The sequence below is a fragment of the Neopelma chrysocephalum genome, unplaced genomic scaffold (assembly GCF_003984885.1).
Source record: "Neopelma chrysocephalum unplaced genomic scaffold, ASM398488v2 Primary Assembly neopelma1_22, whole genome shotgun sequence".
Classification (NCBI taxonomy): domain Eukaryota; kingdom Metazoa; phylum Chordata; class Aves; order Passeriformes; family Pipridae; genus Neopelma; species Neopelma chrysocephalum.
The window spans coordinates 22,053,202-22,070,417 of record NW_020897689.1 but is presented as its reverse complement, the minus strand read 5'-3'; positions in this window follow the sequence as shown (position 1 = coordinate 22,070,417).

Here is a 17,216-nt window from a genome sequence, read left to right as displayed (position 1 = left end):
ACCCCCACTATAATGTCACTTGTACCTGCCCTGCCTTCAATCCTGACTGAGAAGCTTGTCTTCTCATCCATCCCTTTAATCCTGACCCATAAACTCTCAGTTGTCTTCTCATCCATTCCTAGGCAGAACTCCATGGACTCCATCTGGTTGATGTTCCCTCTGCCTGTCCTTCCTAAAGAACCTGCATCCTTACTCTCCAACGCTCCAACCATAGGAACCATCCCACTACTTTTCTGTGATGCCAATAAGATCGTAGCCCTGCAGGCGTGAAGAATAAAGTCAGGCAGAGCTCTGGGTTATGAAATCCTCCATATACTTTGCATGAGCTAAGGAGGTACCGTTGACTAGCAAAATGCTGTGTAAGTCACTAATAAATGCCATGGCTTCAAACACGCAGATTTCCTGTTTTGAGCTTCATTCTATCGCCTACATGTGACATAGTCCTACTTTGCAGCTGCTACGCTACAAACCCTAAATTATCTTCTAATTTTTCAAAGTCAGAAGAAACTCAGTCTATTTAATTGTTTAATGCTTCTCTAAAGAAGCAGGCCATTTTAAACTAGGTTCACCAGAATGAATACTTATCCCAATCATCTGCCTTTGAAAAGAAGGTTCTTCATCATACCAGTAAGGAAAATATTTTGTGAGTACTGCAATTTGTTTTCCAGCTAAGTGACAAGCAACATTTGAGTTTGTATGAAATAGGTGTATATATTTTCATTGTTGTCAATTTTTCTTGTTTTAATACTCCATTATTAGTGTTCTTTACCATTTGAATACTAGGAAAGAACAACTTTTCTTGAGAAAAGACCTTTAGATTACCTTTATCTACTTCCAATAACAGTTAAACACCTAGTGAATTGTCAAAACTAAAGAATCATTGTGTTTTGATAGAACATATTATGTACTGAAGTCTGTATAGCTCCCATACATTCTGATGCATTTTAGACTTACATTTATTTGGAAAAAAACATAGGAAACAGTTGCTGTACGAATTATCACGTTTCAAAAGAGATTTATATGAGTAGAGGGATGGATTTTTAAGTGTGCAACAACAATAAGATGCATGTGAAAGGAATATCAACTCTTTTATCTTTGTCAGATAAGCAACAGTGTATCTGATAGCTTTTATAGTCTTTGCTGTTTTTTTTGACTAGAGTTTTCCCTCTGCAGGTCCTGTTCCTGCACCTATTCTTTCTCCTCCCCTGTCTGATTTGACACCTGTTTCCAAATGAAATATATCTTCTATCCTTTGGTTCTTGAATGACTTCTTTTTCTTTTTACCTTTTTTATTATTTAAGGTTGCAAAGTATATTAAAACTCACAAGCCAGGCTTAATGCATGCCAAACCCCAAACTGTTTTTATATAATGCAAGCATGTGTGATTGGGAACAAGGGAACAGAGTTTCTTCACTTGTTGCTGGGACATTCAGGTAAAGGGAAATGTCCTTTAAGCAGATGTTCTGAAATGCAGAAAAAGAGTTGTATTGTGTCTGTTCTGTCGGTAACAATGTGTCTTGAAATTTACCTGATTCCTCTGTTCTTTTGCATGTCAACTTATAGCTGCAAAGCTGGAGGGAGGAAGCACATCCTGCAATTTTACCAGAGAGTATAAAGGAACAAGTGTCTCAAATCAGAGAAGTACCGAGAGGCCACACAGCACCCTTATCCATGGAGGTGGGAATGGTACAGCTGTATTCATGCATACAGTTTCAGATGGCACTAAAGTGTTGGGGTTGGTGTGAGGGTGGAGGAAAGCGTTTATGTGACTTCTTTATTACTCTGGTAAATCCATTCCTAGTCCTTTAGCCTTCTCCTTCCTTTAAAGAAACTAAATACGTCCTTCAGAAGTCCACTGTTCCTCTATTTAAAACAAACTGTAAATCCTTTCCTGAATTTGGGCTTGCATCAGAAGTGGGCAAAGAGAAGAAATGAACCAGCTTTGTGAGACATACCAGATAGAGCATGTATAACATGTACCCCCTTAAAAATAGTTAGTCTTCTTTTAAAAGCAGTAACAGAATATGAGTTGTCATCTTGATGTTCTTAGACTGTCAGTTTGGTTTTAAAAGTTACCATTTAAGGCCGGTTTGTACAGAGTGTAGGAGTCTTAAAAAAGTAATCAACACTAGCTGCTTCCATCTATCCTTTTCCAGTGAATGATTTTCTATTTAATCTTTGATAACATTTGTCTGTAATTTTCTAGTGGATCTTTTTGAATATTTCTTTTTTTAAAATTTTTCTTTGTTCTGGCAAATTTGCTTGCTAAAGACACTGTTTAATTTCATGGGCCATGCTGGAAGAATATCTGTTGCTGCGCAGGTGAGAACTCACTCTGAGTCAGAAATGCTTTTATAGTCAGCTAAAAAGGAACAAACACACACCCTCAGAACTGCGAATTTTAATACCTCTTCTGGCAATGCATGCAAGGCAGTATCATTTTTGAAAGCATAATAGTATTTCTAAAATCCAATTAAAGATCTTACTTTCATGATATCTTATTTTCTGTTCCAAATAATCTTCAATCTACAGTATAACTTTGTCATCCAGAAGAAAGCCTGAAATTAGGAGCAATATTATATGATCCTAGCATCTATTATGCATCTTTTTATTTGTTGAAGGTTTACTGTAGAATCTGCTTGTTTCCAAGGAATGAAAATTGCTTATTATCCCGGATAATGAAAGAGAAAGTCGTCATCTATAATTGTTAGTTTAGGATGCTTACTGTACCCTTCTATTATAAATGGGCTGGCATAAAAAAGGTTCAGTAAAAGAAGCAGTTTTTTAAAATTTTCTTAAGCAAAAGAGGGATTTGTTTGCAAGTACAATTTATGTCTTTGCAAAATGTATTAGAACAAGCTTCTTAATTGACAGATTGTACTTGAATATCACTGCTATTTACTGAATGCAATCCATGAATATTAGTTATTTTTTTCAATGATCATAGAATTGTGGTTCTATATATACCTACGTATATAAATATACCCACCTGTCTATGTGTGCTTGAGCGTGTAGGTGTATTGTATATGCACTTATTGCTTTTTTTAACACAGAGCTTTTCAATATCTAGACATTTTTTCGAGTCTATTCCTGTTTTATTTCCCTGATTAATCTCTTACAAGATAGTATCTATAGGGTAAGAGGGTTTGCATTGGCACCCTCTGCCTAAATACGACAGTTCTGTAAATAGCAGCTGTATGTGGTCACTCATGAGATCTAGAAATCAAAACTATGTGGGCCGTAGTCACAGTCACAGCTTACGAGAAAAACACGATGTGCTGGAAATTGACTGCCAGACAGCCTGGATTTGATAAGTTGCACTAGACTGTATGTCACACTTTCTACAGCAGTAGTATTTGACAAACACATAAAAGTGTTTATACAATTAAAAAAAAAAAAAGAAAAGAAAAAGGGAAGAAGAATTAAAAAGGGAAATCTACTCTAAACTCTATGATTAAAATCATTCAACTAGAAGGACATCCTTAGTAGTAAATGTTTGTGCCTAAAGGGCTAAAAAATCAGTTTAGACCTAACCCCCCTTTGGACATCAGGTGTTCAGAACTGTTAGCTCTTTCCGCAGTTGCAGAAGCGAGCTTTAAAGATGTGACTGCAGTCAGCCAGCAACAATTTATGCCCACATAGAAGAAAAAAGCTCAGCACTGGAATAGTGAACCCAAAAAACTACAAGATGAAGAAAATAAGAGTTTTTCTAATAAGGAAAATAACAGAGAAAAAGGGTATCAGAATTGGTATCAGCAATCAGTGTAAGAGTTCATAAAAAAGTTTCCTTCTGCTATCAGTCATGGATTTTTCATCTAAACCAAGATAGCCTCCATCCATCTCACTGACATGTCCTGCCAGGCTCAGGGTAACTTAACCTCTGTTTTGGATATCATTGCAGGGATGTCAGACTTCAGAAAGAAAGCTGCAAAATTATTGCAGATCATTTCTAAGCACACACACGTGCAAGTCCCTCGCAGTTAGCAGGTATAGCAGGTCCCTGTGAACGCACAGGCACAGCTGGGAGCCAGCTTTTGACTCCTGTCTGTGCCTAATTAAACAGACAAGTTTAACAGTAAGATTGTGACTTTTCAAAACCAAACAAATAAATGTGTTTACCACAATGCTATTTTATTCATCTATCACTTCTCTTTACCTTCTGATGGACAATAATAGGAAAGGTCTACAGAGAAACTGTCCATGGCAGTTCTTCAAACATTTATGTAGGAGTTTCAATCTAAAAAGCTTGAAAAAACACCTGTACTTTTTTGGGATAATCACATCCTATCTTTTCTCAAATTCCAGCCCATGGAAGGGAAAATCCCAAACCCCTCAACCACATTGTTGCTCCTGCTCTACTCATTATCTTTGCATGCAATAACAAGCCTTCAAAACCATTTTGGCCATTCTTCCCATACTTTATGGAGATCCTAATTCATTGCTTTAATGGTGTGCAGGAATTCTGTTGCTTTGCAAAGAGCTACAAAGAAGTTCCCTTGGTACAGGAGTTGACAAGAACTTCTGGGTTTCCATCTAATTAGGTTGTACATTGCTAGGAAGTAAGCACCATGCTGTGCTTGCTTGTTTGCATCAAGTCAGACACACTCCAGCACAGCTCAGGTGCTTTATAAAATGCAAATATAAACTTTTTTTTCCTGAGATGTTGGTTGTTGGGGAGGGGAGGGTGGGGAGGAGCAATGAGAGAAATGTTTTGGTCCCATAATTCACCAGTCTTAGAGAAAAGCAGGAAGATTCATATTTCAGCATTTAAATTGTCATAAGTTGTAAAGCTTGGATACATTTTATTTATAGTATCTCTATTGTTTTATTAGGGAATCAGACAGGAGAGATCTTCTTCATAGTGTGGCCATGGCTATGAAATCGATCTTCAGGGGGAAGCAATCTTCACAGAATTTGCAGCAACAAAATGAATATTCCCTTTCTGGAGCCATTTGATGTTATGGAAACTGGATGCTGTACCTATGATGATAGAAAAGGCCGTAATTTTGGGATAGTCCCAGCTCAGCCATTGTGTTTGCTAGTATTTCAACCTGCAAGCTGTGCTCAGAACTGGAGTCCACAAACAAATGGAAGGTGGACTGTAAAACAACTAGAAATTCTGGCATAGAAACCTTAACTTCATCCTTCCCCATATATTTGACTGTTTTGTAATATTACCTGCTCACAGCTACTGTCAGCTCTTTTGCTGGAATGTATGTTCAAGAACACCCTTCTTCCATTCCTTTTTTCCCCCCAAAATGATAACGTGGTGCTGGGATTGAGAAAGGTCAAGAAACACAACCCTTAGTAGTTTGTGCAGACGTGCAAAATTATCCTACATCCACATACAGATTGCAAGCAGAATATGTCTATATTTGAATCTGAATTTGAATTCTTGTATGCAAAAGCTGTTACTGTGCTGTCAGCTTGCCTCCATGGCCTCCAACACTGTATGGTCAGCAACTCTCACAGGTGACTCAGGTTTGGCAGGACCCCTTTATGAGCACTGCTGTGGCTCCATGGCTGCAGAGAGCACATGGAAGTCCCTAGTTTGGCTGAGAGCTGCAAAGCAGATGATCCTCTGGCTTTGTTCCTCATGCTGACTGACAGTTCTGCCTGCTGTTTGGGTGTTGACATCTCGGAAATACCCACAGAGTTGGTCTTTGGGCTTCATGGATCTTGTGAATCCCTCCTCACAGCATTCCCACATCCAGGGGATTTTCACCATGTTCTGGGACAGAGGAGGATTTATTATGATTACGGATGCTCTGCTACAGTTTATGACATTTAGTTGCCTTCAACCAAGCACAGAAGGGAGGGTAATGAATCCTAATGCTGTGGCCTGGAGGATTTATTTCAGAAGGAGAGGGTGGAAGTTTGGTTAAGTTATAATTTTTGAGACTGGGAAGAAAATGGTCCTAACAGCATCAACTGTCCCAACCTGCTTGATCTGAGCTGTTGGGGTCCAGGTCAGTAGGTCACCATTGACTACAAAAGAGGATCATTTCTACTTTAATGAGGCAAAGATGGCTTATTTCCGTCTAACAGATGGCAGTGGATATGAGTCATACATCTGTCTGGGATGTATTTTCCTGAACGAAGTAATTTGACCAGCAGTTCCCAGCAGCCCCATGCTCTTCCCTATGGTTCCAAAGTTTGCATGTACTTTATAGAATTGATCATTTACTGTTATATCACATTTAGGAGGAAGGAAAGAAAACATATAGTGCTAAATATGTTTATTTACATTTGGGAGGACCACATTGTTTCAAATCACAAAAGCACAAATGTGGAACTTGCTCTTCATCTTTTTTTTTTTTTTTTTTTTTCTGGCAATACTCCAACCAGCAAAGGGAAAGGAAGCAGAGAATGCTCAGACTCTTTGCATATTTACGGAGCTATTTAACAATTTATTCTTAGAGTGCTGGACGGTTTGCTAAAGATTTTGCATCTTCTAGTTATTCAAGAGCTCTGATTGGGATCTTTGCTACAGTGATCATGCAGAGTGAATTACTTGCAGTCTGATAAAGCGAGCTTTCATGATGCAAGTGGTTCCTCAGATCCGTCGGAGCATGTAGAGGGTTTCTCTTTGCTGCCTGTTTATGAGAAACTTGCAGAAAATTATGTTTGAGGTTTCTACCTTTCTTCACAGTTGAGGTGAGCCACAGGATTCAAATGTGTGTATACACACTTGTACACAGTGGAACTGCTCAAGCCTTGCTTCCAGAGGGATTCAGACTAGAGTGATATGATGACTCTAAGACTGCAAGGATTTTCAGTTCCAAGGTATTGCAAGCTGACAGATTCAGAAGCAGGGTCTGTCTCCAATTTGATTTTAGAAGCTGATTTTAATTTTGATTTTTAGAGATGCTTTCTGAAGGAAGTAATGGATTTTTAAGAGAAAAACCAACTTGCTGAAAGTATTAAGTTTTTTTCCTTTAACATCTCTGAATATCACCAGACAGAGGGTTTTCCTGAGAATGAAGGATTAGTCTGGGATATGGCATTAACTATTTCTTCCCTAAGCAATTTTGAGCACTATCAAGGATAGTGAAACACCTGCTGTTTTTCAACCTCTGTCATAAGGGGATTGAGTTTTCCTTGAGCTTAGTAGGTTAAGTAAAATAAAAACTAAAGCGAGGAAAAAACCAGCAATCTTTACCATACCTCAGGTTATTTTGATAATACAGGTCTAATTGAAGGAAGAATATGAAGCAGGATTCTATGTACATCCTTGAGAAGGTAACTTCAAGATATTTGTATCCAGATTTCTAAGGAAATGCAAGCTACATGGCCACAGTGTGTACTAGTGTTCTCTCCAGTAACTGTAAAACTTGCTGGCTTGATTGTAAAGTAAAAATCTGAAGGATAATAGAACAAATAGCAGCAATTATTCCTTTCCCAGAGGTGCTTGTGGGTAAAATTTTCCCTCCACCTTCCTTTTCAGTCTTAGACTGGCATGGTTGATGAGTGAGGTGCTTTTAAAGAGCACCTTCCCTCCCATTTTGGAGTCTCTCTCTCTCTGCAGGCATTAAAAACCCACCTGGATGAGTTTCTCTGTAACCTGCTTTATGTCACCTTGCCTTGGCAAGGGGGTTGGACCGGATGATCTTTAGAGGTCCCTTCCAACACAAATGATTCTGTGATTCTGTGATTTTCCCGTTGTTCCTGGAGCTGTGAACTGTGCCAGACCTCTTCTCACAGACTGTTGAGTCTAAGCACTTGAGTTGACAGCAGTTTCACACCAGCTGGAATAATGTTGCAGACATAACAAAACCAAGCAAAAGTTTTTGAAATTAGTTTGATGCATTTTGCATTTAAAAGAAGACCAATAGGTTTAACACCAAAACCCAGATTACTTGCGGAGAAAATGCTATGGAAGAAGGGAAAAGGATTTTTGTCTATATGGATTCACCTGTTTTCTTGACAGACTTTGCTGCACAAGGAATCATGGTTTGGAAACAGTTCTGTTACACTAGATCCTGTAAGAAGGCAAAGTGCAAGCTCAGTTGTTTAAAGGCATCTATATGTATAAATAGCCCATGTGTCTTAGATCTGACTAAGCTCCCCAGCTAGACGTTGACCAGACACTAGAATATGTGTACCTTAAGCCTTGAAGTCTGAACAAAATCTGTATAGTCCTAGGATTACTTTCAGTCCTTGAGATTTGTCCTTGCTTCAGATTACCCTTTCCCAATTTTTATCTAGTGTGAGCATGCTGAGCTGCAACTTGTTTCTCAGGTGCATGTGGTGCTGTAAACAAATTATCTTTATTCTCTGCTAAATAGAGCAAGAAAATCTTCAACCTGACAAAAATAACAGCTCCTCTTTATATTCCCAGTGTGAGTTTCTTTTCATTCTGTGACAACCTAAGCTTCTTCTGTAGCTCATGAGTTAACTCCTGTTTGGTTTGTCCCCAGGGCTCTTCTTTCTTTGCTTCCTTCAGTTACTCTCTACATTTTTTTTTAATTTTTTTTTTTTTGTATCCCTGCCTTCCACATCTTTGTTTTGCCTGTGGTAACTCTTCCTGGCTCCAAACTCTCTCTATGGAGCAGTGAGCCTCTTAAACTTCAGTTTCTTGCTGTCCCGAGTGCTTTCATATCAGCAGACAATTATTAAAATGTAAATGCTAACTGCTGCACAGGTTCTGGATAGGTTGTAATGTAGACCTTGGTCAGCAGTACATGTACATGGGGATATCCCGAAATATACTGACTTCTTTGGAACAGCTTCATAGTATCAGAGCTAATAGATTGTGCACAGATTTTCTTCTGCTTAGAATGTAAACCACCACTTCCTTGATGCCCTGTGATGCAGCTATACAAAGGTATAGATATTCCTCTTCCTCTAGCTCATTTGCTCAGCACTCAATCACCAGTTCATATTGACTTATCTGATTTTAATCCAGATGGCTTGATGTACTGGTTTATCTGCCTCTCACTAACTCCCTCCCTCCTCTCCTTACTCTAAAATTTGTCTGCATTGTTTGATTGTGTTTTACAACCTTTGGTAGGAGAGGTATTTTGCTTTCTCCTCTACTGGACATCTGACATTTGTGCTGCCATTGTCTGCTGAGTCTTTCAAGTCACTCCCAGAGACGCAGTCTTTAAAGGCAGCTCCACTGGGAATAGCATTAGAGAGGCACAGATTGTCTCATGATGTGGCATCACTCCTAGAGGTAGCAGGTATTTTTCTGGTAGCTTGCCTTAAGCTTAGAGTGGAATAGCATAACTGATAAGGGGTAAAGATATCTCCAATATGTTGGTGGAGCTCTGTGAAGGAACTTTTTGTATGGCTCCAGCTCTGCCCCGTATTGTAATCATGATATTGGTAATCTACTGGGCACTTCTGAGAATTAAGGAAAAAAAGATACAGCAAAAGTGCTCATACTCTCAAGATGTATGTGTGAATATAATGAATATTATTATCCTCTCTTTAAAGACTGAGAGGCTGTGAATAAATGATTTACCTAGGGCCCCAAAGGGGCCTGGGTTTGACTGGGGAGCTGATCTTTAATTGTATCCAACTTTAATCCTATGTTCTGACTGTACCTCCCTCATTACCTACCTGTCCATTTTCATTAGTGCTCATATCCATCAGTCTCATTAATAAATATGTGAGGGTGTTTTATCATGGCTACTACATAAGAAATTTAATCGAGACCTGGACTGGAAATGTTTAGTTGCCTCAAACACCCATTGCCTAAAATTGCTGTCATTTGCACTGAATACCAGCTACATTATGGCATTAACTCTGACTCAGTGAATGTCAGCCATTAACCTCACGTTATGGTCACAGAATCACAAGTGACTGTACTACAGTTTTTTAAAGAAACTAGTGCATACAGCTGGAAATTACTGTCCCCAGAGGAGACAATCCTGTGATAGTTTCAGTCAGTCTAAGTTAGCATGTCCATGGTTTTGTCTTTATTGGCAACTCCTGTAAGATATATCCATTCCTTTTCTTTCACTGGCACCAGCACCTGTATGTCTTTTAAAATGGTTCAGAGAGACAAAATCCCTCCAAACATTGTGGGTTTCTTTCCTTTTTTCTTTTTTTTTTTTTTTTTTTTTTTTGTGTGTGTGTGTTTGTGGTTTTTTTTTTAAATATTTTTTATTTAAAGGGCTAGTTTGGCTCTCTGAACTGACTTACTCTTCAGTCATTCAGGAAACAGTGCTAGCACATCAGAAAGTACAAGGTCATTGTCTGCTCTGGTTTACGCTGTTCAACAACCTCAGCTGAAAGTCTGGTGGTTGCCCACAAGGGCTGGGAAGGTTCCAAGTCTTTGCCACGCAAAATAAAAATGACTGACTTGAGCACTACTGAAAACTAGCTAGGAGTAGACAAATTATCAGTGTCTGTCTCAAATGAAGATGATTACATTCTTATAAGCAGCTTACTTTATGATGTGAAATTGTCCTACCCTTCCTACAGAAGTTTTGTTGGACTTGGGAACAGTGACTGGAAAGATTACGAACCCAGTTACCTGCTCCCGTTGAAGTTACTGCCTGAGTTCATCAAGGGATATGTTTGGTTGGTGATTGAAGTTTAAAACAAATATATGATAGATTAAAATGCTGCCCATGGTTATGGATACATCAAGAGTAGACCTACTACCTACTCTGCTGCCTCTGTAATATAGACAATTTTTCGCAGGGGAGGCAGGGGAGAGAGGCTGGGGAAATAACTTCCTCGGCTTACTTCAGAAAGAATCACATACTAGAGTACTTGCCAATGGTTTAACACAGCTGCCACATGCAGCTATTCTTGGTGAAGAAGGCCTCACTTAAGAAGGATGCATCTATGAAGGATTGTTTCAGCAGCACTGAAATCTTGAAAATACAGAGGAAAAAATTAATGACTTTTTATTTGCTGCACAATATCATTTCAAGTTTGACTGGAATAGTTTATGAGCTTGGATCAAGTTTAGTCAGAGTTTTGGCCAAAAAAAAAGAGAAAATAATGTTTACTTTTAATTTAAAAGAGTTTGCTCTCTCCAGAAGCATTTATTAATCCAGCCTTCTTTATGTATTACTGCCCTAACCTTCTACCTAGGGGTATTACAATGCTAGTTTTGGAGCTCTTGTTGCAGCTGCTCTATTTTGAATAACTAATGAAATACTAATTTGAACAGAAACTAAGTTCCTTAGTCATCAGGTGATACAGTCAGTTGGTTTGTCTTCCTTCAGTTTGTCTTTGTGACTAAGGACTAAGCTTTCATACCTGCATAGGAGGTTTCATTCAGCCTCAAATGTAGCTTCTCACTACAGCTAAGAAGTGACCCCCTGGCCTTAAGAGTTCCTTCTTCTCATCTTGTCCCTTACACCAAAATCAAGGCAAATCTGCTTCCAAGCTGCAACTGTTCATGAAGCTGAACAACTGATTCTACCAAACCAAACCAAATCCTAACTAAAACAAAACCAATCCAATAAAAACTGTGATTTATTGTAATTGCCTTAGTACTTGGATGAGAGGCTGTATAAGAGTCAGAAAAGTAGCACAGCTTGTGGGTAAAGGAGAGGACTACACAGAGAACAGGCCTTCAACAAGCATAACTTAGATCTGTTGGATCTGTTGGAAGCTGCTGTGAAACTGGATGTCAGGGAACAGCAGAGCCAGCTATGCCAGAAGTTGTAGAGGGCCGTGCATGTGGGTGACAGCATGGCGAGCACGGCAGTGCCCTCACACACACGGGATGCCAGCCCCAAAGTAGCCCAGCAAGAAGAGAGGAGAAGGTCCAGTCATAGTACCAGGGTCAACCTCAGCCCGGATCACCATGTGGGTCCATAGGGATGGGGCAAATCCAGGGACAACTAAATGTGCATGACTAGCACAAACACACCAAGTAGCTCAGGAAAGGACCTGAATGCAAATGTATCTTTGGAGCAAAAAGGGAAGGAGGAGAACCTGCAAGGATTCTCCCAGCTCATCTTGCAGAGCCTTCTCACAGTGTCCTGGTCCCAGGGTGGCCGTGCCATGCCAGCACTGGTTCTGAGGACAGGCAGGCAGTCTCTGGGTGAGAGGAGCTTGCAGAGCCTGATGGCGCCCTCAGGGCAAATCTGGATGCCAAAAATGGGCCCATAAACTCCTGGTGTAACTACATGGTGATGTTATTCAGCCAAGCTCCCTCCTTTCCCTGACCATTTCTGTCCACTTCCACCTCTCTGTTCAACTTTTGCCACCCTCAGCCTTGCTATTGCTGGCTGGGATATCAAGCTTTCAACCAGGTCCCTGAAGTCTTGCAAGTTAAAAAAAAACACATTCCAGAACAATAATAAAGAATCTCCCCAAACCTTATAAATCTCCTCAAGCAGATATACCTAACTGGTGGGAGGATTGTTGGGATCATGGGAACTTAAGTTGCCTTCACTGCCAAAGAAAACATACAATCAAGGCTAAACATCAGGCACAAAAAAAGGTCCTTTGGGGATTTTAGCCTCCTAATAAGGATAGTTCTCTTCCTGTTGCAGTCACTACATGTGTGTTTAATTTGAGGATACATAACCTGTTTGTGTTCATCAATAGTATTGCCAACGTGCCTTCATCTGCTTAGAAGAAAACTGTGTTAAAACCAAACCAATAAAGCAAAGAAAATGAAATAAAAATAAAAAAGCATAGGTGGGCATTTGCAATGGATTGCTTCCTTTCTCTACCTTCAATGGTGTTTTCAATTTCCTGAAATGTATTGCAGTACTTCAGGTCACTTTGCTTAAGCCACCTTCCATAATGTTACACAGTAAATGCAGAAGACTAATAATAACATAGACTGATGATTCACAGAGGGATGTACTTTGAGGGTACATAGAAACAAAGGTGCTTTCCTGGGATTGTGCTGAGGAAAAGATTAATTTGACATATAAATCTATTACATAACTTAAATGCACTGCTTTATCACTGCTAACAGTAAAAGCAACAACAACTTTACTGCCTGAAGTTTTCTCTGGCACTGCACAGTAATTATCTGACCTATCTCTGAGGTCACTGTATAGTGTGGTTGTATTTCAAGTTGATAGAGACTACTGTAATTATTAAACGTATTATGGCTGTATAGACATTTTTAGTAGGAACTGCCAAAAAACCAAAATCCAAGTGCTTTTATGGCCTTAATATCTATAAAAATAACAAGGTACCTTGGAGTTATGCTATTTTAATCCCAAAAACCTGCCAGTGGATAGAGAGAAAACTCTAGTTTTAGCTATGTCTTGCAGTCCTGAAAAGTTTTCTTCTTCCTCTTATCAAGGCTGCAGAATGCACACAGCATTAGATATGCTTGACGTTATCTGTAGGAGGATAAAAGCCCACACAGCAGCTACTCTGTGCTGGACAATTTTGAAGCTGTTGGGAACAGTTTCTGTCCTTTCAAAGTATTACCACATGCACATCAGGGGCTGTGGTACTTTCTGGTCTAATTTAATCACTGTAATATAGAAGATAATCTTTCAGACTACCACACAGCGTGGGATTTGGGTCTGGCACCCTTCAGTTTTGAACATCAGTGCTCCAAGACAGCATCACTTGCAAAAATAGAACCCAAATATAAAGAGCCAAATATAAAGAGCTGATTAGCAGAAATTTAATAACTAAAAATGTACAGAAGAGAAAGAAGAAAAAAAAAAGAAAGAATGACATGGCTCAACATTGAACTGAATGTTGTTCAAGATTTTGCCAGTGAAACAGGGGATTTTTCTATTTCTGAGGCCACATAACATGAAAAGTATTGTAAAATAGTTTCATGAGGAAGCATTAAGGTATCTTATGAATTGTCATTATTTCCTTATCTCCCTCAAACTGCAGAATTCTGTAGTTACAAAGAATAAGACATTCACTCAAGAAACAAACCTTTATTAGGTAACAAGTGCTGAATAATATATGTTGAAATCCAGTGTAGAAATATGTGTTGTTTTTTAATGTTCATAAAGCTTTTAACTTGCGGAGTGCCATTTAAAAACCCCATATTAATAAACAAGGTCTTGTCATGGAAGGAGTATAATCACAGTCTAACATTTTTTATGTAGCTCACTGAACTGTGGCTAGCATTCAGATGCCTGTTTGATGGATGACTTAGAAATGATGTAGATGTTTCTTCTAGGCAGTAAGCTGCACTAAGGGTCTTTTTAAGTTTCTTTGTTAACAGAAACATAGAGGTTTTCGTCAACTCACTGCCACGGTAGTTAATTAGATGACATTCATTCAAAATGCTCAAGTTGTTAATACAATGCTTATTTTGGATAAAAACTTCAAGAAAGCACATAAGAAACTTTATGTTCTCCAAAGCCTTCCTGTGATGTCAATTAGTCAAAAAAAAGCTTCACAGCTTCTCTCTTACCAGTTGACCATCACAGCTGCAATAAAACCACCACAGTGGATAAGGACAGTGAACTGTATGAAATCACCAAATCATAGAACCATAGAGATGTAGAATGGTTTGAGTTGAAAGGGACTTTTAAGATCCATCTAGTTCCAACCCCACTGACAAGGGCAGGTAACCTATCATTAGACCAGGTTGATTTGAACACTACCAGAGATGGGGCATTCACAATTTCTCTGGACAACCTGGGCTATTGCCTCACAGTAGAGAATTTCTTCCTAACATCTAATCTAAACCTACTCTCTTTCAGTTTAAAGCCATTACCCCTGTCCTGTCACTACATGTCCTTGTAAAAAGTCCCTCTCCATCTCTCCTGTAGGCCCCTTTAGGTATTGGAAGGCTACTCTAAGGTCTCCCTGGAGCCTTCTCTTCTCCAGACTGAACAACCCCAACTCTCTCAGCTCGTCTTCATAGGAGAGGTGCTCCTGTCCTCTGATCATCAGTGATTAGGAAATATTCATATTATAAACACCAGTACATTGAAGATATTTAATATCTGTAGACATAAAGCAGAAAACTAAACATTGCTTTTTGCATTTCAAATATTTGGAACAATGGTCTCGGAGTTTAATGTTAACATCTATTTATGTTGCTACTCACATGTTTCAGGGTGGGACAACTCCCACATGTTGCAGAAAAATGGGACTGTGGATTTTAAAAACAGACACACCTTCTAATTAGAAGTATTCAGGTGTATGTACTGCTGTGAATAAGCTAGATTTCTTGAGGAAAAAATAGAGCCATTATGCATATATAGAGTATGATGCAGAATAATGTTTAAGATTGAAGTCGGGGATTATTTCACTGAAAACTGCATTTAAACAAGATGTTTCAACAGCTGAATTTGTCACAAAGAGACCAATTTTCCTCCAACATCATCTTTTCATGTACCATTTCCTATCAGGCTAATTTCCAATGATTTTGCCAGAAAATGCATTTTCCTTTAGGTAACATCTCCAAGCAGTGGTCAGCACATATCATATCAGAGCTTGAAAATACAGACAGTTTATCATAAAATTAGAGCTGTAGTATAACAAATATAATGTATGTATTATACCAAGGCTGGGATTGTCACAGACACTATATTAAAATGTATAATTATTTTATTGCTAGATCTCCATTCTAAGATGAAAAATGGAAGACAAATTAATTTAATTTATTCTAAATATTCAGTATTTTTTCCTCTTGATAAACTGTGCCCACAAAACTAATGGAGATTCAACTCACTCTTAAAGTTCTTTTAAATTTGGAATTATATATGTTGCCACAAAATCTAAACCAAAGTAAGAAACTGAGGGTGTTTTGACTTAAAAAAAAATAAAATTTTAATCAGAACTACATATAAGCTTAAACAATAAAATGATAAATAGAATATTATAAAATATTATGCAATTATAAAATATTATTCTTATTACACCTTGATATAACATTATTCCCATTATGTACTGTAATGGTTGTGTTATAAAATGATGTGAAAACAATTAAGAACTTACACAGACTTACATAACTTACATAGTTAAAATGTTCAAAGCCCAATTTAATATTCCCCCAGAAGAATCTGGATTGGCTTGACAACAAGGTATTCAGAGATTTTTAATCAGCATTATCTTTTTGGTGCAAATTCTCTTTTGGCAAATCCCTTACCCGGGATATATCTACTGATGCAACACACATGTTTGGGAAAGGCAGCAAAGGAGAAATTCCATTCACCATTCATCCTGTCCCCAGAATTTCAGCTGATGATCAGCAGAGCTAGCTAGCAGGCACACACTGGAAGAGATTTAACCTGTGACACCACTGCTATTTCAGACCTCAGCCTTTCCTACAAAAGTTGAACAAGCAAATTTATGTCAATTTTACTGTCAAAAAGAAGACTTGGATTTTTTAACATATGCTAAAAGGAGCATATTATTAAATATACATATAGATATTAATAGCTGAGTTTTCAAAATAGCAAGGATATTTTGAGTACAGCTCATGGAATTATAGCTGGCACAGTATAATGTTCAAACTGGGCTGGCTTGCTCATATATGCACTGTGTATATATCTCTGTCTCCAAATTATAGCAATGTATTTGCATTCCAGCAGTATTACCTGTATTATTCAAGGTGAAGGAGAATATCCTATAGCCCATATATTGTAGGATGCATCTCTCCTTCCTTATCCTTTTTGAACTTCACATTTACAGTGGGACAAAAGCATGCACATGGCCACTTACTGCAAATGTACTGTAAATTAAGACCATGATTTACTGTATCTGTGGGAAGGAACTGTTTCTAGTTCTATGTTTGAATAAATGAAGGGGTCCTGGCACAACCCATGAATGTTACTTTTATATTAATAAATGCCCTTTTGTTCTTGCTCTGCCTCATGAGAGTTTCTGAAATTAATCAGAGTTCAGACCCAAACCCTGTCACCTCACAGTACAGAACACTAAGCAGATATTTACAGCCAACAGAGAGTACCTGTCACTGGTGTCTGGTGTGGCTGGCACACAGCACTAAGTCATTTATATTGGCACTTACTAGTTACCCAGAAATTTGGTTGCTTCGTGTTGATACTGAAATTCACACATTTCCTGCTGTCTGCATTGTGTAAATCGTTTTTGTTCGCTTTTTTTTGACTTGCCGTGGTAGATTTCAATCTCCTGCACAGGGAACTATCTCTGCCTTTGGTGTAGAAGACATGTCAGAGGCATGGCCAGGAGAAGGACAAAAGGAAGATTTTTGTGTTGATTTCAGCTCTTTGGGTCAGTGCTGGATGAAAAGGATGCTCCAAACTATCACAGCAACTGAAGGAGTTGTAAATATTTTCACACCAATCCCTCTTTCATCTGCAAAGAAAGAG